Below are 24243 nucleotides of genomic sequence, written 5' to 3'. Positions count from 1 at the left end.
TTTATAACATAAATTACCCTTCATTAATGAAGTCTGATTTATTCATTCCACAAAAGAAAATTCTTTTGACATATTACTATTTGTCCCCATAAAAGCATTCAGAAAACCCATACAAGCAACACTCATACATATGAAGCAGGTCTGCACAGGAAGAGCAGTTAAACAGGTGCTACTGCACTAGAAACCATAAACACATTAAGAGCTGACTACATATGCACTGCGGGAATACAAAAGAAAAAAATGAGAAGCTCTGGGGCTGGCTAAGCAAATTTAAAATTCTGGAAATTCCTTAAGTTATTCAGGAAGAGAGGGAATGCTCTATACTACGCTATCATCAACTGAAAATTATCTCATTTTTAGCCTTTAACTGACAGCTGATGTTTTTAAAGTAAGCGCTATAGCAGTCGATAGAAACGCAATTTGTAGCCTGTCAGAGGTACGATGCGAACTTTCATTTAGGCTTTGTTGAGAAGCAGATCACCAAGAGGCTCCCTGGAGAGCAAACGTACTGGAGGCCAGGGTGACAAATACCTACACATCCGTGTCCTTTTTTCTCGGCAACTCCAGAGATGATCCCAAAAGGGACCGTGTACCCGGGGCCGAACATGCAGACACAGCCCACCAAATAGGAACCATCACCCGCCGTGCCGCCATCACCTTCAAAGATTACCCTTTTAAACTTCTGATTGTGATAGATGACAATGCTTTGTTTTTATTAGCTAGGGTATCAGAAATTGAGTACTAGCTAAAGTTAATTTCGAATTGAGCTGAAAGAGCTGGCGTAAGATACCAAGACAGCAAGGAAGAAGCATTAAACAGGGAAGGAAGAACCCTTATAAGACTTGCCTTCCACAGTCATTCATTCTGTAAACTATTATTTAGTTGACCACCTAGTATATAACACATACTGCTAGCTGCTAAAGATATAATGATAGGCCGAAAAAAAAAAAAAGACATGGGCTGGCCTCACGGAGCCTTCCAACAGGAAAACAATCACTTGGAATAGAGCAGTAAACCAAACTGGCAAAAATCCCTGCCCTCCAGGACCTTAAATTCTAACTGGGGGTAAGGGAGCTGTGTAGATGTATCAAATTTGCCTTTTAAAAGGACTACTCTTTCATCTGGCCAGGCCCCGGCCCTGTTGATCAAAAGAATGTTATGTGCACCTTTGGCACACAAGCTTGAAACTGGCAACTTCTCTCATCTGTATCAGTGTATCCTGAAGGCTATTAGCTTCCCAGGTGTCCAGACACTGTGAGAAAACTGGGCACCAGGTAACCGTTGGCCAGTGGCTGGTGCATTTTGTGTGTACCTAGCACAATCTTTCATTGAGCGTTTCAGTTCCCTAAGAACTTACCTGTACACCAAAATTCTCAAAAATATTTCAGCAGGTTTCCCTTTAGTCACTAAATTACCTTTTAAAAGGCCTTCCTAGAAAACATTTCCCAGTTAACCTTGTTCAGCTAGTAATAAAGTATGGGAATTACTTAATTGCCATAATACGGTATTATGCATTCACTGCAACACATTCATATTAAAATTGATTGTGAATGTCTTGATATTATCAGCAATAAATATTCAATAACAACGGGGAGGAAATACCTACCACTAAATACAAACTCCTGACAAAGAAATAAAATAAGAAAACATCTAAAGGTAAGTTCTAAAACCTGACTACCTGAATTCAATTAAGAAGTAATTTTGGTATTCACTCACTTTTCAATGTGTGTTCACTGAGTACCTACTAAGCGCTAGCTACTGTTTTTTAGGCTTAGATATCGACAAGAAAATACAGAGCTCTAATGTTTTTTAGTGTAAGACATACAAAAGGAGCAATGTCTAGACCAGCTATGACATTCCTTCAGATTTCGGTAGTACTAGGTCCAGTTCATCACAGCGTAATGAGTGACCTAATCACAGCCTAGTGAGTGATCCTAATGAGTGACCGTTTTAACAAAGGTTACATTACACTTCCAAATATAACTTCAGAAAGCCCAATGTATCCACTGGTGTTTCAAGCTAAGCCCATTACCACCTGACTCTTCCGAAACAGCCTCAGAACACCAAGGTTAACTAGCTTAACTGGTATAGCTAAGATGAACTAGCTAACAAAAAAAGAGGATAAAAAAATAAGGTGAATATTTTATTAATAAGTTTATTATATGGTTATTAAATATTTAAGATATTTTATAAGATGATCTGAAAATTGATACAATCAGGCCAATTACTCCAAATACATATAATCTGAATTATGAGAACTGGTTATACGATTTTCTTATAGGTTTTACAGAAATCATAACTATATTTAAGCTATAAACTCCTACATAAATTACTATCACAAAACAGATTTGAATTTAGACATAATTCAAATAATACATGCAGACAACCTATATACCAAGATAACCTGGCCACAGCTTAGATCATTCTAAACAAAGTTCTGTATTATTCAGAGACTAAACATCCCAGTTTACTTCAGAAGCTCAAAATTTCTTTTACAGATGTTAAAATACCAGAATATAACAGCAAGATATTAATTTACGCCCGGTGATTTAAATTTTCCACATCCTGTGACTAATAATAAGATTTTATTTATCATCCAATGATTACATCCAGACCTTCCCTGGATAATTAGTGCTAGATTTAAAAGTTACTTCTTAAAAGTTTGCTGGTCTTTCAAAAGAGGAGTTTGTAAAAGACTGAAGACTTCTTCATTTTCTCCACCAAGGGACCATGTTAACCTCCCAATAAGTGGCTAATGAAAAGAGCAATCAAATTTCAAGAAACCACGTTGGTCTTCAAGCCAAAGAAAGGCCTTTTCTCTAGGATGACCCCGCCTGTGTAAAATGGCCCTACTCTGCTCAAACTGAAACATTCTGCAGCTTAAACTGCAGGCCCCAGTTCAATGTTATTCAAATTTGTCAGGAACCAAAGGTCTGTGTGTGATCAAAACCAGTCTAGACTGTACACTATCATCAATCAAGGTGATAAGAAGTCTGAACAATCCTTAGGCCTTTAAACACATCTGTGACATCTCTGGCATTTGAACTCTCCTAAAATGTCCCAAAACAGGAGGTGAATATTTTCACCTCTGAGCAGCAGGGTCGTTTTAAGAGGTGGTCCCAAGTCCAATCCAATTCAGGCCACACAGCTCTCCTGAGGTAGGAACTCGTTAAACAAACCAACCAACAAACTTCTCAAATGCTATGATTAGGAGGAATAAACCAGGAGAGACACTAATTAAAAAGGAAGGGTGGAAGGCGCTGCTCCATTGTCATTTCTATCATTCTTTCATAAATGAGCCAATATAATCCAGGATATTCAATGAAGTTCTCACGTAATTTATAAGACTAAGGTTTTGTTTTGTTTCTAACTCTACTAACTTGGGCTGTGTGTGTGGGTATGTGCACACATATATCACTCAGAACAGGAACTGGAGACACAGTGACTTTTCTTCTCACAGCTGGGATGGAGTTCATTCAAGTGGTCAAAGGAAACCACAGATTCACAACATTTCGCAGACCTTCACTATGTACAGGCGTCACACTAAAACACTCGGACATGTTACCTCACTTCATGTTTACAGCTCTGGGAGGCAGCTACCATCCCCGTTTTGAAAGTGAGGTTTGGAAGTTTGGGCAAGTTGCCCATATAGAGACAACTGAGAAATGAGTGTAGAGGCGAGATATGAATCCTGTGTGACCCCGAGTCCAAACTCATCATCACTGCACTGCACTGCACTGCACAGCTTTGCTTCAAGCTTCTTGTGCACACAGTGGTTTGTATTTGTCACCAGATCTGGAAAAAACCCCAGCTGTATCATACTCTGCTGTCCTATGTTTTAATGGCATAAGAAATAAATGAAGGTTAAAAGATATGTAAAGGCTTTATGAAAACCCTCTTACCACTTCTTTCATAAACATTAAAATGTTTATTATTTCTTATTTGTAAAGTCTTAACTTGGATTTAAATTCTCTCATGGGTAGATTACAGGCAAGCACAAACTAGAAGTTTCTGGCTTGGGTGCTCTGTGCTGCAAGGGAAACCTGATGATACATGGGGGGTAATTTTGTCTTCCAGTTAATACTGCACTTAAATGACCAGCTGAGAATCCGGGATAACGAAAGGGATTGGAGGCTGTTGTTGGAATTTCTCACTTTATTGATGCAGTTATGAGATATTTTTATATTGTTGTTTCTTTCTGAACTGACCTGTCAATAAAAATATGCAATAAGAATGTTCAGATATTCTACAAAATGAGAAACAAACTGTCTTTTCAAATTTCTTTTCAAATTTAATTTATTTAACCCCACTCTACAACGTGTTTTGATGACAGTGTCGACCAAACTATCTGTATCTACCAAACTGTCTACCAAACTATCTGTAAAAATTTAAATTTTCTCAGTTTTTAAAATAACCAAATACTCCTCGAGCTTTCATCACAACTTACCAGTCTGTACGTGTGTCCATATATTCTGCTTTCCTGTTTATTACTGAGGCCAAACGGGCCTTCCTCATACCTAAGACCAATCCCTGTATTTACCCCCCAGATCCTACCCCCTCGGGCCACGCAAAGACAGCGCTTCAGCAACGTCCATCTCTGCTTCCTTCCCTCCCTCTTCCTCTCGTCACCCACTTCCCCTCCTCACTGGTGGGCTACTTTCCCACTCACTGTGCACACTCACTGCCTCCATTTCCTCCTTTCTCGTCCTCTCCTGAACCCACGCCTATGGGGCCTGCATCCCCACCCTTCAGGGCCTCCGGTGACCTCCTCCCCACTGCTAAGTCATGTGAGCAGGTCTCAGTCCCCGGCTTCCTCAAGTAAGCAGCCTCAGCTGACAGAGCTGAGGGCTCTGCCCTGAAGCAGCTCCTCCAGGGACCTCAGGATCCCTCACTCTTCTGGTCTGCTCCCCGGATCGCCTCAGCTCCCCTGGCTGCATTCCCCTTATCTTTTCACCATCAGAAACTCTTGGGGGATCAACCCCCGGGCCTTCTCTCCACCTACTCTCCTCCCCCACCTAGTCTTGTCGCATCTAGTCCTACGGCTTTAAGCGCGACCCACATGCGGGTGCTGCCCACAGCTGACTCCCCTGGCCTGAACTGCAGCTGCCTCGAGCTCAGGGGCTGCTCCGCTCCACTCTTCAGGAGGCGGCGGCCGCCTCCAGCTTGGCCCTGCGACGGCCCCCAAGCTCCCCTTCCTGCGCCTTCCTCGCTTGGTCCCTTCCTTCTCATCCAACGACAACTTCATCCTCACGCTTGTACGCGTCAACACCTGTGAAGTCATCCTCCAGCCTCCTCTTCCTCTCCCGGGCTGCATCCAGTCCTTCGGCAAATCCTCTTGGCGCCACCTTCAAATTCTCTCCAGAACCTGAAGAGGCCCTTCCAGGGAACCCAACCGTCGGCCGCACTGCCCGTCCCTCACTAAGATCCCGCAGCGGCTTCTGGCTGCCCTCCCTTCCTCCGCCTTAGCCCGCGCAGAGTCAGGGCCGGTACAGCCGTCAACCTGACCCTGGCACAACCTAAGCCACTGCCGCCCTCCTCACTCACATAAAAGCCCACGTCTTCCCGGGGGCCCACAGACCCTTCACAGACGCTCTCCCCTGCCCAACTCCTCTGATGCCGCCCCGCCAGCGCCTCCTCACTTTACTTCATTCGCGGTGGTCTCCGTGCTGTTCTTTAAACGCGCTAGGCACGCCTGTGTTTCAGGCCTCTGGTATTTAGCGATGCAATCCCTCTGCCTGCAAGACAGTTTTCTCTGTACCTTCTTCGGGACCTGGCTCCACTGTCTCCTTCTCAGGGAGGCTTCCTGCATCAGCTTCCTGAAAACACAAAGCCCGCCCATCCCCCCGAAACCAGCACAACTTAACGCTCTCCCCAGCCTTGCTACTCCTATATAGTACTTAACATCTGGCAAACTTACTATGTGTTTTAGTTATTTAGAATATAAGCTTCTTCAGTCCAGGGACTTCATTTTATTCGCTGCTATGAACCTAGATGCCCAGAACAATGCTTGGCACAAAACAGGTAGCTGTTAAACTGACTAATTCTACGGTCCTGCTACCTATAAAAATAGCTAGTGTTACTGCAGTGAGATGAGAAACCAAAAACGAAGAAACGGGACACTTCAGTGACCAGTTCCATCACAGCAAATACAAACCTGCCACCAGGCTTCCTGAAATACTGAAGACAGACTAAGGAGATCCACTTGTGCCTGAGGGCCCTTCAGACGGGAGCCTCAGCACGTTTTCAGCAGCTCCCAGGTCCCTGCCCCTCCTGATTCATCAGGGAACACACCTCATGGGATGTGTTTCTGAATGGTGTGTTGACCCGTTCACATCTCGTTCGGCCTCACGCTAATTCTCAATTTTCTTTGGTTAAAGTTAAGGGCTGATGTCACGCGTCTCATGTGACTCAATAGAAAGCAAACAAGAATCCAGGAAGAAGGTGGTTAACGTCACTGTGCGCAAGGCGTTCCCACCGCTCCACAGGCCATGGGAATAGGAAGCATCATTTGACGCAGGTGAGCTCGTTACTGACTGAGCTGGGTCACAACAGAATGTTCCTAACGACCACAAAGGCTTACAGAAAGCAGTTTTTCAACACGGCAGGAATTCTGTTTTTAACTTTTAATTAAAGTCATAGAGTAAATATGCCTTAGACACTTGAGTTAAAAAAAAAAAAAAGCAAGCAAGCAAGTGTAAGAGAATCAGTAAATCTTTCTCACAAAATTAATCCTCAACCAAGTATCCTAGTATTTCTAGGTGTAAGCCTACGAGTCAACCATACTGTTCGATAATATCTTCTAACAGGAATTTCACCAGCTTTGGAAGGACAAACTGGAAACTATTTACGGACTTCAGGAACCATTTCTCTTTCTCGACTACCAACCACTAGTAGGACGGCCAACCATCAGAGCACTAAGATGTTAAGTGTCTGACAAATCCATGCCGAAACAGCTCCCAGAGAAAACACGGAGTGACTCACCTAATTCTACTTCGTCTCACTTTTATAACGGGCGGAACCATACTTATCCTAAATGTTAACTATTCGAGGTAGCCATAGGATGATGAGGCTGTATAAATACTTGAAAAACATGTCTTCCTACAAAATGTAATCTCTTCAGCACTTAACATCACACAGCTCTTGAGTGAGTCTGAAGGGGCCTTCGAATCATGAAGTGGCCTGATTACAAACACATTCTACTGAATTTACTGAACTCCTATTATGTGCCAGGCATAGCACCAGAAAAAAAAAAACTAGTAGTTCTCATCCTAAACAAAAAACAAAAGCACATTTTTTTCTTAAAAACAAAACACAGGTAGAAATAAGATCCTAACAACTCCAAAAAGTTACAAAGTTATCTCCCATTGCCATTTAAAGAATTCAAACTAATTATTTCACGGCAGGGTCAAGGGAGAATAACTAAAGTGATAATATCCCAGGTATCCAAATGCAGAGGCGGGGAAGGGTGGTCAGAAATCCGGCACCGCAACACTGCCCCGAAGTGCTATAAAGTAGGTACGGTTAGTCTACACCACCTTCTCTTTCCTCACCTTTCCCCCATCTGAGGACACTAACGTAGGCCCCCCAAAACAGGCAAAAATCAAAACATAGTGGCTACCTTAATTCCTCGAGATGAAGATTCTAACCCCAAGCTACACAAACCTTACGCGTTAGTAAGTAAATGAGGGGAATAAACCAAAGCAAGGATTTTCTTGCTTTATAAACAAGTCTACATTTGCCTGCCTTAGTAACTGCCTAGGGCTCAGACTTTTCTGAAATATTAATCTGAACATTTCAAACACTGATGACATTCATGATGTTCACGTTGCTTCTCCTGGATCTATCATCTTTGTCCCTCTCCCATCTACAAACACCTTTGCTCTTCCCTGGCCATGCTGTCCTACACAAATAAGAGGCCAAAGTAAAATACTCTTATATGGGAACATTAAGACAAGATGACTCTGGCTACCTGACTGATGGCAACCCAAGGGGGCCTCGACTTTGGAGAGAGAGAGTGATGTAAGCTGGGTCTCGAAGGTCCAAAGATTTCAACAAATAGAGAATCAGGGAAGAGCATTCCAGACCAAGGAAAGAACAAAAGGAGAAATTCAAAAATGCAAAACTGAAGCTGGAGGGTGTATAGAAAAGGAGAAGGAAAAAGAAGCTGGAAAGGCAGATCCATGCCAAAGCATAAAGCGCCTTAACTCTGATTCTTTATTCCACAGGCAATGGAGAGCCATCTAATTAGATTTGCATATTAGAAAGATCACGGTGTTCTGGTAGAAAAGACTGTGTGTAAGAATCCAACACGATGAGGAAAAAAACATCCAATTAGGGCAGTATCAGAGAGAATGACAAAACGGGACAGAAACCAGATAGCAGTAAATCATTAGTGAATGCACGAACAGACAGAGAGACGGAACAGGGTTAGTAACCAACTAGGTGTTTCAAACAAAATTAAATGAAAACTGATTGTTACAATCTGTTGGACTGTACATACCCCTCCAATCAGATATAGTCATTGCTGGCCATCCAACTTAGCATTTCCCACAAATGTGCTGGATAAATAAAATTAAGGAAATAGGGTAACATAATAGATTCTCAAAACATGGATAAAAACACAAATATTTACCAGTTGGCAAAGTTTAGGTGAAAGTTAGTTTTTTTTTTTAAAGGCAGATTTTGACTTAAAAAAAGTATATGTGGCCAAATAAACACTATAACTGGGATTTCTCTGAGTGGAAAAATCTACCTGGATTTTTGATTTTTCAGAGCATGACTTGAGACAAACACAATTTATATGTTTCTGTGATCCCTTATACAAAGTGTGTCATGAACCTACAATGGTTTTGTCAAGGCACTTGATAGTTAACTTTTCACAAACAAAAATAATCACTCCAAAATGTAAAATAGTGATTATACGATCCAAAGATTCGTGCAGCTTCCCAGCTCATAAAACATGACATCATCTCAAAGAAATGCTACTTACAGGGTTAAAGGGCTTCAGTTTTCCTAAACAGAGTTAAAAGTAAGCAAGCTGTTTTGTTTTCTCATTAGATCTCCCAGTGAAAACCCTCTCCTCCACTGCACTTTGGGCATTTTGCCTTTACTCCAACATAGCTATGAATGGTTTCCTTTAAAGCTGCTGCTTTCCACCTACACCAAAATTCAATCTTGAGTTTTTACAGTATCAACTTCATTTGTCAAGTCCCTAGTTACCGCGGTCAACTGAGTCCAAAAACTTTAAGTCAGAGTAGTTCTTGAATGCAGTTACTATTTTTATAATCGCATGCATCTTGTGGACATAATTACACAGTAATTATTCAACAATTAAAATTCAACTCAGCTACAATTTAGTCTCAGTTCACAAGAATTACTGTCCTAGAATAGAATCCAATAGAACTACTGAGTACTCTTCATGAGGAAAAGAACTGCTTCTCACCCTGATTTCACTCTGCTTTTTTTCCTTCCGTTTAGTTGTTCACTTAAAGTGGTGTGAATTACAGTCTCACAGTCCTATTCAATACTGACAGCACTTCATGAAGATGCACTTTAACTTTTTTATTAAAGTGATAAAAGAACGGGGTTTTTTTTAAGCCGAATATACTATTTTAAAAGGCTTATATAACCATCACAGGGCCCTGCCCTCCCGTCTCCCCCGTGCCCAGCTGCCCGCTGGACCCGCCACCCAGCATCATCCCGGGCTCCCTTCACGCTCCCTCCTGGGTACACACTGGAGTCCTTTCACGTCCACCTTCATACCTAGCGATAGACAGTGTGCGCGCGCACACACACACACGCACACACTGAATTCCAGGATGAAAGTCATTTTTCTCCAGGATTTTAAAAGTGTAACAATTAGCATCCACGACTGTTCTGCCTTTCAGATGCCCCATCCCTTTACCTCCTCTTTCTTCTCCCCTCTGAACTGCAAGCATCAAGGATCTAAACTTCCCCCAGGACACATTAGGTATGCGGTGCTTGGATGCACTGAGCTGCGCGCCCTGAGAGCACAGTCACTCTGGAGGCACGAGGCACGTAAGGCTGACAAGTGTTCTGATGTTACTTCTTTAAAATGCCTTCCTGTTTTTTGTCCTCATCCTGCCGGCGCTGTACCTTGATGCTGCTCCTGAGTTTGCTCAAATACGCCTCGTTTCTATCATGCGTTCCTTTACCTCCTTATTCCACCTGCTTGGAAATGTCCCCGCTCGACTTTCTAATCCTACTGTTGAAATGTCTACTTCCACAATCACATGTCTAATTTCCCTCCACTGTTTTTGTTTCCTTCTTGTTGTTTTTTTTCCTATTGTTTCTGCTCTTTCTCTTTCATGGGAAGGCTTTCCTCAACACATTCGTTTTCCATTCACATTTACAAGGCACGTAAAAGCTGACCAGGAGCTCTGTAGAGCGAGACCGTCACCCGGCAGGCAGTCTTCATTCTCAAGTGCCCGGGCAGCACTCAGCCTTTCTGGGGGCGTGTTCCCACTGGTAGTATCTGTTCATCTTACTCTGGTAAAGGGCCATTTTCCAGAGAACAAGGCCTCTGGTCTCTGGTAAAACAGTCACGGAACCGGGGGCCTCACCTCTTCCCACACAGCCTTTCAGTCAAGCCCCCCGGTTTTCTGCCAAGTCTTCAGCCTCAGCTTCTGTACTAACTGAAACCCCCAAACCCGAAGCCTTGCAGGGAGCCTTCAGTTTGGTCTGATCTGCTCGTGTTGGTTTTTCTTCTCTGCAAGAACTTAGAATACAGATTCCTCTAGTTAACTAAGTCAGATAATATTCCTTCATCCCAATTTGCTGAAATTCCTCATCTGCTACTACCTTCTTCTGATCTCTTTGCCACAGACTTCTACCTTTTTTTTTAATTCCTGTGCTATCATTTTAATGAAGTCTCAGGAGAGAAAGAAGAGATAAATGTATGCAAACAAGAAATTCATGTTTAACAAACAAAATATTTTTATAGAATAACTCACTGCTAATTATTTTCATCATTGCAATCGGGGATGTTTAACAAAGCAAAGCCTATTAATCTGACAATTTCACAACATCTGAAATTTTAATCATTGTTTTTTTAAAAAGCCCCAATACTTTATTAACACAATTGTTCATTATTTAAGAGTTTTTTAACTTAATTTTTTAAAGTCTGCCATTAAATGCATTTCAGGTAAGTGAATTGTGGTCTTGCTGACTTGTATTCTCACTCTCATTATAAAACTGGGAATGTGTTCCCTAAGGGGAAAGAGCCTTAATTCCAGGGTAGAGTAAAATCATACAGTATCTTTTCAATTTTAAAATCATGATAAGAAAATAAGTTTCACAGAAATGTTAACAGAAATACTCAAATGTATACAATAAATGAAAAAGCACAATAAAGGAAAAATGTAAGTACCCAAAGCTAGCAGAACTCCAGCCCATCATTCTTCACTTACTGGACCCACCACATGGTACCAATCCCATAAAAGTCCTACAACTTTTGCATTTTTGCTTTATTGCAGTATCCTCAAATGCTACATTCTAAGATTCAACAGCTGGATAAAACAGATGTAGAAAGATTCAGGAAGCTTCAGAGAAGCTCTACCTACCCCTCTGAATAAGCTTGAGAGAAAACATTGTAGTTATTTTTTGGCATGACAAAAATACACGTTTGGGATCTTGATTTCTCTGGCACAAATTCTCCTCTTTTAACTCTGTAAAAATAATTATACAGTCCAACCTATCTTCTAGAGAATAATCTACTCTTACCTTGTTAACAAGATACTGATAGGCCATATCATCATCCAAGGTACCCCATTAATATCAAGAGAGCAAAATCATTTAAAACATGCTAGATTGGATCAAGCCATGAAAGAAATTCATCTTAACCCCAAACTAAAGACTAAGAACCAAATAATCATAGTGACTGGTGGACCAGCTCTTCAGCAGAATATCAGAATTTAACTGTTTCTATGATATGAACAATCAATGACATGGTTACTGTGTTAATTTCCAAATACAAAAACAAAGACAGAGCAAAGTTAAGTGACTCATCCACAGCCGCCTAACAAAGAGCACTGGACAAGGCTCCCCTTTGTCCATCCATTTGCTTCCCATTAAACTGTGCCAACTCTTCAACTTTCTTTCAATAATCTATTTCTATCAGAGCCCACTGATAGAACTATTATGCCACAAGAAAAGTCTGCAATTTAATATATATTACTTAATAATCCATTTTTTGTTCCCTAAAAAGGATTCAAGTATGCACTTCAATATATATTTCTGAAAGCCATTTAGAAATAGCAGGTAGTGTGGCTCAAGAGAAATCTTTTTAAATGTTCAACCCCAATGCTTCTACTTCACAAGTATTCAAACAGATCCTTATAAAAGATCAAGGTGAAAAATATTTTTTTTCATTCTTATATCAGCTGAAAAATCAGTCTCCTTGATGAAGTACTTTTACTAATGGAATAAAATCAAGAGGAAAAGATTTTAACAGAATCTTTGTGTTATTACTTAAATGCCCAAAATTTTTTTTACCACCTAGTATAGCACATCTTATTACATTTTAAACATGTACCATTACAATTTAAAATTTTTTCAGAGACTTAATCAGGTTTCACAGCAATTACAATTTTATCCCACCGTTAACAGGATCATAAACATTATACATATTAAGTTCATTAATTCTTCTAAATATGAAATCTTACCTAGAAAAATTCACAATTGAGCCACAGATCAAAATAAGAAATTCAACAGGACTCCAAAAATTTTCTAACTACACCAATTATTTTTTAAAATTAAAAATCTGGCTATTATGCTACTGTAGGGGAAAACTAAATCTAGTAATTAAAAATGTCATGATGGCTGCATAATTACATCTGTACTTTATTTATAATTTACTTATAACAACAAAAAAATTCCAGAAACTTACACATCAATGATAAACTCCTATAAAAATTAACGTGAACAAGTCTTCAATCTAATAATCCAAAAAATGCAAATGAAAATGAGATACCATTCTTGCCTACAGAATTAGAAAAAAAGTTTATTGTAATAACAAATGCTAAAGAAGTTATGGTGGAACTTACATCTTCAAGCATTGTTGTGAAAAATATAAACTGGTATTACAGTTTTGAAAAGCAACATGGCTATATGCATATATTGAGTCTTAAGAATGTTTAGACTTTTCTTACTTCTAGCCATCTATACTTAAAATAATCAGAAGCTTAGCTACAGAGATATTCTCTGAAGTGGTACTTAAAAAAAAAAAACAAGAAAAAAAGACAAGGAAGAGAAAAAGAAAAATCTTAGAAATAAGCTAAATGTTTAATAATAAAGGGCAATTAACTAAATTATAGTACTGTGTAATTCAGCATTTGAGGAGTCAAAACCACAGGTTGGAATACGCAATAACAGCTACTCTGAAAAACCATGACATAGTGATTAATAAGGGGGTGACACCTACCAACATTGTTATTGTAAGGATTAAACGAAATACCGCATATCTCCACAATTCTAATATGTACCTTTTACACGTGCTAACATGTTTAGAACTAAGATGCATTTAGCAATCAATGGTGTGTCATGACTTAATTGGCAGTGTTATTTTTTCTCTTTCAGAAGTACATAAAATAATTGTGCGCCTTAGAACTGATGGTTATTAGGACAGAATTTAGATTCAGTGAAACCTGGCAACGGACTGCAGAGCCTGGCACAAATTTGAAAGGCATAGTGCACAGTGAGACTGGCGGCCTGAACCAGTCGTCTGGATAGCAAGTGAGCCTGCAGACATTCCTGCATCTTCCCTCAGCTCACCAGCTGTACCTCGCATAACGTACAGATGAACTCTCGTTATTGTTTTTAGTTGAAGTATACACTGCATATGAAGGACTATCACATTACCTTAATTGTTTTCATTTGTTTAATAGCATGGCAAATGCTTATTTCTCTGGGTAACTACTTTCTCTCATCTCCTTCCTCCAGCCATTTTCAACCCAAGTACTCCAGGCTGAGCCGATCCCCAAGCATTTGCTCAAATGGCTTCCTCTGACAAAATCATTCCAGAACCAAAGCTCTGGCATCACCTTTCTCTGAAGCTTCTCCTGCCTCAGCCCAATCTCCTCCCACCACTCTTTCTCGTCTTTGGTCCCACTTCATCCCGCATGCAATTTTCCAAACAGAGCATGAGAAAATGTTATTACTAGTGTTTGCTTAAGCTCTTCCCCCTAAACTGAAGTAACTGACGATGGGGGCGTTTGACTGTGTATCCTCAAGCCCTCAAGCCCTCAACCCAAGGACACAATAAACCTTCTATAAATGTTGCATACACAGAGGAGTTTAGAGTGCACCATACATAACTTGAAGAACTAACTGTACCCTGGATCCAGAAATATTTAAATTGGCATCAGAAGCAAATTTTTAGTCCTACATGTTTATGTGACAAAACATGAACATAGTTCAACTTTTCTTGTATACTTTATTTACCCAATATTTTCTCAAAAGAAAATAGTCAAGGAATTAAACTGACGGATATTTTATACAGCCATCCTGCAAAGAATTCCACAATTCATCCTGAGGGTAGAGTAACCTTGGTAATAAAATTTACAAAACATAGATACAAAAATCCTAAACAAATACCAGCAAACCAAATCTAGTAATAAGTAAAAAGTACAATATACCACAACCATACTTGGTTTATTCCAAGAATGCAACTTTGTTTTAACATTTAAAAAATCAATCTATGAAAAGATACTCAAAATTGTAATGGATGGCAAAGAAGCACAGGAAATAATGTTCAACACTGTAATCATCAGAGAAATGCACCTTAAAACCCCAATAAGATAATACTACACATCCACTAGAAAGGCTAAAATTTTAAAAACTGACACTACCAAGTGTTGGCAAGGATGCAGAACAATTGACACTCTCATATATTGTTTACCATACTATCTGAAATCCTACTACCCTAGAAATTTACCCAAAAGAGATATCCACACAAAAAATTATATCCAAATATTTACAGCAGCTTTTTTGTGTGTGTGTAACTGCCCTAAACGGGAAACAATTACAACTTCCATCAACAGATGAGCACATAAACAAAAATCCATATAATGGAAAACTACTCAGCAGTAAATAGGACTGAGGTGCTGATAGACACAACAACATGAATTATGCTAAGTGAAAGACACAAGACACCAGGAATATACAGTGTAAGATTCCACTTACCTGAAATGACAGAACAGGCAAAACTAATCTAAAATAACAGAAATCAGATTGGGGAGGGGATCAGGAGCTGAGGAAGGGCAACGGGACTGACAAAAACGGGGAATGAAGGAACTTCGGCGGGAAACGGAACTATTCTAAACCTCAAACTGTACTCTTAAAAAAGTGAATTTTATTGTAAGTAAACTATACCTCCATAAACTTGAATTTTTTCTTAAAATCAATTATTAGGATTCATTAACACTACAAACATTCAGTAAAATTCAACAGCCAGTTGTCATTTTTTAAAAATGACCCTCAGAAAACTCAGAAAAAAAGGTAAATTCCTTAATTTGATCTAACAATCTATGAAAAAAGAAAAATGATACTTACGAATTAAGCACAGAAAGCTTCTCCTTTAAAAACAGACACTATGTAAGGAAACCTGCTACCACCACTTCTGTTCAACATTTCAGCTGAGGTCTTAGTAGGTTCAGTAAGGCAAGGAAAAGCAAAAGATAGCAGGATTAGAAAGGAAGCAATAAAACTCTTATTTACAGACCTGACTGTATACAAAGAAAATATTTTTCAAATCTACAGATAAATTACAATAAGTGAGTTTAGTAAACGTGTGGAATATAAGATCAATGTACTGAATGAATTACATTTTTATACACTGTAATAGTTTAAAAATAAAAATTTTTTAAAGATATCATTTACAATAGCACCAAACAATATCAAATACCTAAGAATAAATCTAATTTAAAAATACAGGTATCTCCCCAAAGACACTTAATTACAAAGCAGAACACAGTAACTTTACATGTAAAGTGGCAGACACCACCTTAACCAAATGATCAAAGTTCTGCTCAGTACATCATACCCCTTCTGTGGTACTTCTGCTGAAAATGTACATACAGCTTAAATCTCACCATGAGGAAACATTAGACAAACTCAAATTGAGAACCTTTATACAAAATAACTAGCTTGAATTGTTCAAAAATTTCAAGGTCATGAAACAAAGAAAGATGAGAAACTGTCACAGGTGACAGGAAACTAAAGCAGCTTGACAACCAAACATAATGCATGGTCTGGGATTTACTTTTGCTATGCATGAGCTCTGATTATGATCTGCAAATTTTAAATAACATTTGGTTATTAGGAAACACACACTGGAGTGTTTAGGGGTAAAGGAACAGGTTTAAGTCTGTAAGCATGATGAGGGCAAGAAGGAAAATGTGCTAATGTGTTCATATAGGGAAACTCGGTAGAGGGTATGCAAGAGTTTTTGTAGAGTACTGTTCTTGAAACTTTTCTGAAAGTCTGAGATAAGAGCAAAGTTAAAGTTAAAAAAAAAACATATAAGTAAGACTACTACATAGAAAACTCTAAAATATCATTATGAGAAATTAACAAAGACCTAAATAAATTAAGCAATCCACTATGATCCTAGATGAGAAGACTCAATACAGTAGACGTCAGTTCTCTTCAAAGTGACCTGTAGGTTCAATGCATCCGAATTACAATTCCAACAGATCTTTTTCTTTAGAACTCTACAAGCTGAGGGACTGCTCTGGTGGCGCAGTGGTTAAGAATCCACCTGCCAATGCAGGAGACACGGGTTTGAGCCCTGGTCCGGGAAGATCCCACATGCTGCAGAGCAACTAAGCCTGTGCACCACAACTACTAACCCTTTGCTCTAGAGCCCGCATGCCTAGACGCCATGCTCCGCAACAAGAGAAGACACCTCAATGAGAAGCCCACGCACCGCAACGAAGAGTAGCCCCCACTCGCCGCAACTAGAGAAAAGCCCGTGTGCAGCAGCAAAGACCCAATGCAGCCAAACATAAATTATTTATTTATTTAAAAAAAACTCTACAAGCTGATTCTAGAATTTATACAGAAATGTGAAGGCCAAGAACAGTCAAGATATCCTCAAAGAAGAACTAGATGGAAAGGTAAGATTTACTATAAAGCTACAATGAGCCAGTGTGATAATGGTGCATGAACAGACAAATTGACCAATGGAACACAACAAAGACTCATACACATATGAAGTACCATGAATACTTGCTTAACAACAAAAGGAGCAATACAGAGTAATAGTAGCAATGCAGGGGAAAGACTAACTTTTCAATAAATGCTACTAGAAAAACTGGAATACATTTGGGAAAAAATGAAATTTGAGACTTACATCACACACAAAAATTATACACAGGTGAATTATAAAATCTACATGTGCAAAGCAAACAATAAAGCTTCTGGAAGTTTATACAGGAGATTATCCTCATGACCCCAGAACAGGGAAGAACTTTAAATAGGGGGAAAAATTAACCACAAAGAAACAGATGCGTAAATCTGACAAATTAAGAATTTGTGATCTTAATTACTACACAATACTATTTTCCCCCAAAGAAGGCACTTTAGCAGAACTTCCAGTATTTCTTATGGCTGTATATGCTGCTATGACTTTCTTCTTCAATATGAGAAAGGTTTCAAATGATTAACTTGGGAAAACCACATGGTTGGCCCTGAAAAAAATAGTCACTGGGTAAACTACTAGATAAATAAACGAAAATTTACATTTACTTAATGAAAAATGTTATACATACGACAAACGCATATTTGGAGAAGTATGCACTAAGTACTCATACATAACGAATTACAAAGGGACTCCTACATAGTTACACTTGTGCCTCTTCTACCAGTTCCAAGGATTAACAAATTAAACAGCAAATGGCTTTCACTTTTTCTATAATGGTTTCAAACCACAGAAGCATTCTTCCATCTCAAGCAGGCTGGTACTTTATTCCTCTGCTCCATCCTCTTCTTTTTCTTTGCCTCCTTAAAGAACAAACTTCTCTTTCACTCTGCTCTGTTCCTTACTGCCACACCCTGTGGTCTGTTGGTTTTCCCCAGCCTGATTTTATTACACTCCTAATTCTGGCTTTCAACTTCACCTACATTCTCTGTGCCCAACACTAGTTATTTCAAACTTCCCTCCCAACCCTTCAAATAAAGTCGCCCCTTCAGGATCTCTTAATCCATCCGTACAAAAGGTCCTTCCACCACGGTCCTACTGAAGGCAAACTGTGATGAACATGAACCATATTCTAACTTCTCCTGCCCAGCCCTTCACCTTACGGCAGAAATCTGACTCTGTCCTTAAACACAGCTCGCCTTTTTGCTCTCCCGCACTTAGAAGATTCACAAATGTAAGTAAAGTTCATGAAACTGTGTTCCAATCTAGATGATAAATTTCTAACTCTCTCAAAACTGCTAGCGAACACTAAATGATAATAAAAATGACCACAGACGGGTGGATCCTAGACGTTGGTAGAGGAGCCTTGCTGTTGTCACCAAAATAATTGATTTTACTGACCTCTTGACATAGCCCAAAGCCTCTTCTGATTACAGCATGTGCCAGTACTACTGAGGCAAAGACTGTGGCTACAATGGCAATAGCAAAAGAGATATCAAATGCCATCTCAGAGGCGGAAACTACCCCCCTGTAAAATCTTTCATTATTAAAACAAAGACCTAGGCAGAACACTCTATGACACAAATCACTGCAAGATCCCTTTTGACCCACCTCCTAGAGAAATGGAAATAAAAACAAAAATAAACAAATGGGACCTAATGAAACTTAAAAGCTTTTGCACAGCAAAGGAAACCATAAACAAGAGGAAAAGACAACCCTCAGAAGGGGAGAAAATATTTGCAAATGAAGCAACTGACAAAGGATTAATCTCCAAAATATACAAGCAGCTCATGCAGCTCAATATCAAAAAAACAAACAACCCAATCCAAAAATGGGCAGAAGACCTAAACAGACATTTCTCAAAGAAGATAATACAGAGTACCAACAAACCCATGAAAGAATGCTCAACATCACTAATCATTAGAGAAATGCAAATCAAAACTACAATGAGGTATCACCTCACACCAGTCAGAATGGCCATCATCAAAAAATCTACAAACAATAAATGCTGGAGAGGGTGTGGAGAAAAGGGAACCCTTTTGCACTGTTGGTGGGAATGTAAATTGGTACAGCCACTATGGAGAACAGTATGGAGGTTCCTTCAAAAACTAAAAATAGAACTACCATATGACCCAGCAATCTCACTACTGGGTATATACCCTGAGAAAACCATAATTCAAAAAGAGTCATGTACCACAATGTTCATTGCAGCTCTATTTACAAGAGCCAGGACATGGAAGCAAGCCTAAGTGTCCATCAACAGATGAATGGATAAAGATGTGGCATATATATACAATGGATTATTACTCCACCATAAAAAGAAACGAAATTGAGTTATTTGTGGTGAGGTGGATGGACCTATAGTCGGTCACACAGAGTGAAGTAAGTCAGAGAGAAACAAATACCGTGTGCTACATATATATGGAATCTAAAAAAAATAAAAAAAGGTTCTCAGGAACCTAGGGGCAGGACAGGAATAAAGACACAGATGTAGAGTGGACTTGAGGACACGGGGAGGGGGAAGGGTAAGCTGGGACAAAGTGAGAGAGTGGCATGGACATATATACACTACCAAATGTAAAATAGATAGCTAGTGGGAAGCAGCCGCATAGCACAGGGAGATCAGCTCGGTGCTTTGTGACCACCTAGAGGGGTGGGATAGGGAGGGTGGGAGGGAGACGCAAGAGGGAGGGGTTGATTCACTTTGTTATACAGCAAAAACTAACACAACACTGTAAAGCAATTATACTCCAATAAAGATGTTAAAGGAAAAAAAAAAACAAAGAGCTCCACCAAAATACAGGAAGAGACAGAGGGAGGAGTGCTGAAAGCCCCGTTTACCAAGGCTATTTAGATGTCCTAATTTCACAAGTGGGGTTACCGGTTCAGTGCACCCAATCATGTAATCCATGCAGTATTTCTCATCTGAAATCAAAACAAGACCTTATGACAGCAGGCAAAACTAAAGCTTTGGGGGAAAACTAGAGGCACTTTGAGGAAAGAGAGACTAAAAAGCCCTCAGAAGAATGGCTCGTCTTTTTGTGAAAAGCTAAATTTGCAGCAAGTACCCTTTGGGAGAGTTTCATGAAGACAGCCAGAACCCCTGATCAGACAAATAGAGAATCTGTTTTCAGCTTAAGAGATAGCACAGAAATAATAGATATAGGGCAAGGAAACAAGGACAGATGGAAAACAGGCTGAAAAGGGAAAAAGGAAAGAAGAGAAAGGAAACATGAATCTAGGGATGGGGTATCAGAGCAAGGATGAAAGGTGAACAACCAGGGCGACACGCTGGTTAGGAAAACAGCAACTCAACACACCAAACTCAATGAACGGCAGGCAAGGGGACGTTAGAGATTTGGAATCATCACCATATATAAATGATAAATCACAAGTCATCTTTCCACTTTTCTTTTTAACCAGCTATAGAGAAAAGATCAACAACAAGAGTTTGTGCAAGAAGCAGCAGTAAGATACCATCATCTTGAACAAAAGGGCAAGGAAGAGACAGAAACCAAAATAAAACCACAACATAAAGCTATTTTAAACTGATACGAATTAAGGTAATTAATGAATATTAATTATATTTCAACCTGTCTCTAACTTCCAGCAAAATGCCCAGCACAAACTCAGCTCTAAAGGCAAAGGAAATGTGCTTATGAAAATTCCCTTAAAGCCGGAGAACTGTGAAACCCACTGTGAAGTGATCTCCATCACCCGCCCTGCACTTTGTAAGGCTCGCCTCCCTTTAATATTTGGAGTAAGGTTACTCAGAATAATTAGTCTCGCTCTGAACTCCAGCACAGCTGGTCACCTGTTCCTGTGCGGTTTCAGTGACGTCCCCACCCTCCCAAGCCTTTGTCTTATCTTATCTCGAAGAGAAACAGTTTCTCCAAGTGACACGAGAAGCAGCACAGGCAGACCTGCAAACCTGGGAAGCTGAGTTATCGCCCAGCACAGCTAGATGTGTTGACTCCATTCTGGAGACGAAGGCGCCCGGGTGGGCTCCCTCTCACCAGCCAGACCGGGTCAATTTCTCCCCGGGCAGCTTCTGCACGTCGCATATATTCTGTGCCCCAAACACCCTGAAAAAGTCACCCTTCCAGGCACACAATTTTCACTCCCTCCTGCCAGAAAGGCCTCTCCCCTATCCTTCACATACTGCATTTCTACTCACTGCTTCAAAAATCAAGCAAATCGGGCTTCCCTGGTGGCGCAGTGGTTGAGAGTCTGCCTGCCGATGCAGGGGACACGGGTTCGTGTCCCGGTCCGGGAAGATCCCACATGCCGCGGAGCGGCTGGGCCCGTGAGCCATGGCCGCTGAGCCTGCACGTCCGGAGCCTGTGCTCCGCAACGGGAGAGGCCACAGCAGTGAGAGGCCCATGTACCGCAAAAAAAAAAAAAAAAAATCAAGCAAATCTCTCCTCCCTGAAGGCTTGCACCATAATCCTCAGAATTTGGTATTCCTTCCTCTATACCTGCTTTCAACTTTATAGAGAATAACGTTAGTTTCTGTTTTGCTTTGTACTTTGTTGTTAAATTTTAATCTCTCTTTAGAGTTCTCTCTCCACGTCCTGCCTATTCATATACTGCCAGCCCTTAATACAGTATACCGTGTGTAGGAAATTATTAAATATTTGTTGATCCAAGAGATATGTAGCCAACGGCCTCTTCAATCCAAACGACTCAACAAGGCTGTATGTTAGGTTAGAATCTGTACAAACAATAGTGTCAGATGCTAAGATTAAAGTTTCCAAGGAAGCAGATGTGTACCATTACTAGTTCATCTCTACAGAACTGCAAATCTAGCATATACCCTACCTTGTCTCTGTAAAGAGTAAAAACGTGGTAGTGTGCTTAAGTAGAATTTTAACATCACATATTTGAAGTGTCCTACTTTAAAAGTGATTTTTGCCGTCACCCAGAAACGCTGACAAACTCAACATATAGTTCCTGAAGTAAAAGTGACACATTACAATAAAGTATCACAAATGGAAGGCAACTTTGTGAATTAAAACATTTAAACATACTGTCTTTAAAAGTGTTTACCTTTTTTTAAAAAGCATTTTTGATAAGAATTTAATTAACAAAGTTACTGCTGTACACCTGAAGCTAACACAACTAAATCAACTATACTCCAATATAAAATAAAAATTAAATTAAAAAAAGAATTTAATGAACAAAGCTAAACAGCTGTAAAAAGTTAGGGGAGTGATTACCTTATATTCTGATTCACTTTTAAAGCATTTTTTTTCACACCCGGAAATAAGAAAAGTGTAGGCAGAGATTTCCTGTTACTTATTTTCATTAAATCAATATAAGACATATAAAACTACCTTAAAAAGAATTAAACAAAACAATTCATTTCTGCTCAATTCTCAAGAAACCATAAGATACAGAAGAAAATATATTATATTGTACAATATTTGTAAGGTGCTTTAGACTTTGACCACAATAAGTAACTTAATCGAAATGGAGATAGAAAAGCACTAACAAAAGTGAAATTTACGTCAGAGGGAACTATTTACAAACTTAGCTGCGTAGTTTATGATCAGGTCCTTTTAATACCATACTCATATTTGTTTCAGTTAACTTATCATATAGATCATGCCAGTACTAACCAAAAATCACTGAAACACGTACAAAATACTTAAATAAATTTAACACTGCAAATGCTACACTCTTGAGTACTATATCTGAATTCTAATAATAATCCATTACTTGCCACTTTTCCAAACTACTAAAATGTATTCTTATTTCTCCATTCCTCTAAATCAGAATATAATATGGTATCTTGGTTCCATATTTTATTAAACAAGCTGCATTTTGTCAAGTTTGCAAATGTTTCCCAAGGTCTTAGACTTTAAAAAATCTGATTCTAGAAATTGAAAAGCAAAGAATACTTTTCTCCCTGTGTTACAGCTTGAGTGAAACGAAAACGGAGTTAACTAAAATGAATTGGGGGGAGGGATTAAGTGCTTCTTTATACACAAATTCAAAACAATTTTTTTTACTTTTTAAACACAAAGTCTCTATTTCAAACAGCCAGCCATGCCTCTGTAAAGACTTGTACCAGAAAACCATATTTTTTTCCATCTTTATCATTACATTCTGATATTTCCCCTTAAGAAAAATATTATTATATATAATTAAACAACGAGATACTTTTGTCACTCATCACAGTGATTAAAAATTAAAATCCAATAACATCGAGTTGTTCTGTTAGTGAGACTACAGAGTGGTAAATTCTCTGAACCAGCACTTCCTAGGACACCCCAAGGCTATTTATTGTAGCACCTGTAAATAAGAGGGAAAAACTGCAAACAATCTAAGTGTCTAGCAAGAAAGAAAATGGTTGAACAGCTATGCAATATCTGGACTACGGAAAACCATGCACAATCAAAAGCAGTAAAGTAGATCTTAACCTTTCAACATGGCCACCTAAGGCCTGTCCTTACATGAAAAAACGAAGCTGCAGAACATTTTGCGGGGTATTCTTATGTCAAGACACACATACAAAACGACATACTTCTACAAGCCTAAAGCCGTAAATAACAGTAAAAGATACAAATGTATACACACCAAAATGAAAACAATGCTTAGTTTCCAGATGGAGACCAGGTAGTGTCCAGGGGAATATGGACTCCAACTGTACTGTTTTGATCTGTTGTGGCAGATCACTTATTAGTTGATTAAAATGAACACAGTGTAAAAGATATTACTCAAAAAATTTTTATGAGGCTTTAATAAAGAATATGGAGGAAGTGGGACTTCCCTGATGGTCCAGTGGTTAAGACTCCAAGCTTGCACTCTGGGGGGCACGGGTTCAATCCCTGGTTGAGGAACTAAGATCCCGCATGCCGCGTGTCATGGCAAAAAAAAAAGGAATGTGGAGCAATTAAAAAATAAAATTTTCCCAATAACGATCCAAAAGATCAGATTTTTCTTAGTGATAAAAGAAAGATGATTAAATATTATAATTTTAAAATAAGTTTTCAACCATGCTCCAAAATAAATTACAGATAAATTACAGTTAATTAGGAAAAAAGAAAGTAGAGCATAACACTTCTCTGATTTCACAGTAA

At 39.3% G+C, this 24243-nt stretch overlaps 1 protein-coding gene across 1 annotated transcript in view; it reads right to left on the bottom strand.

Annotated features, from left to right (window-relative positions):
* Nucleotides 1-15652, bottom strand: part of MYO6 (myosin VI) — a 108001-nt gene extending 92349 nt beyond the window's left edge. The window contains exon 1 of the mRNA XM_082669164.1: nt 15571-15652. The gene's annotated coding sequence lies outside the window, so the exon portion shown is untranslated. The remainder of the gene's footprint in view (nt 1-15570) is intronic.
* Nucleotides 15653-24243: the final 8591 nt, after the last annotated feature.

This window comes from Grampus griseus, assembly GCF_964374135.1.
Source record: "Grampus griseus genome assembly, chromosome: 13".
In the NCBI taxonomy this organism is placed as follows: Eukaryota; Metazoa; Chordata; class Mammalia; order Artiodactyla; family Delphinidae; genus Grampus; species Grampus griseus.
This window is presented reverse-complemented; position numbering and strand designations above follow the sequence as displayed.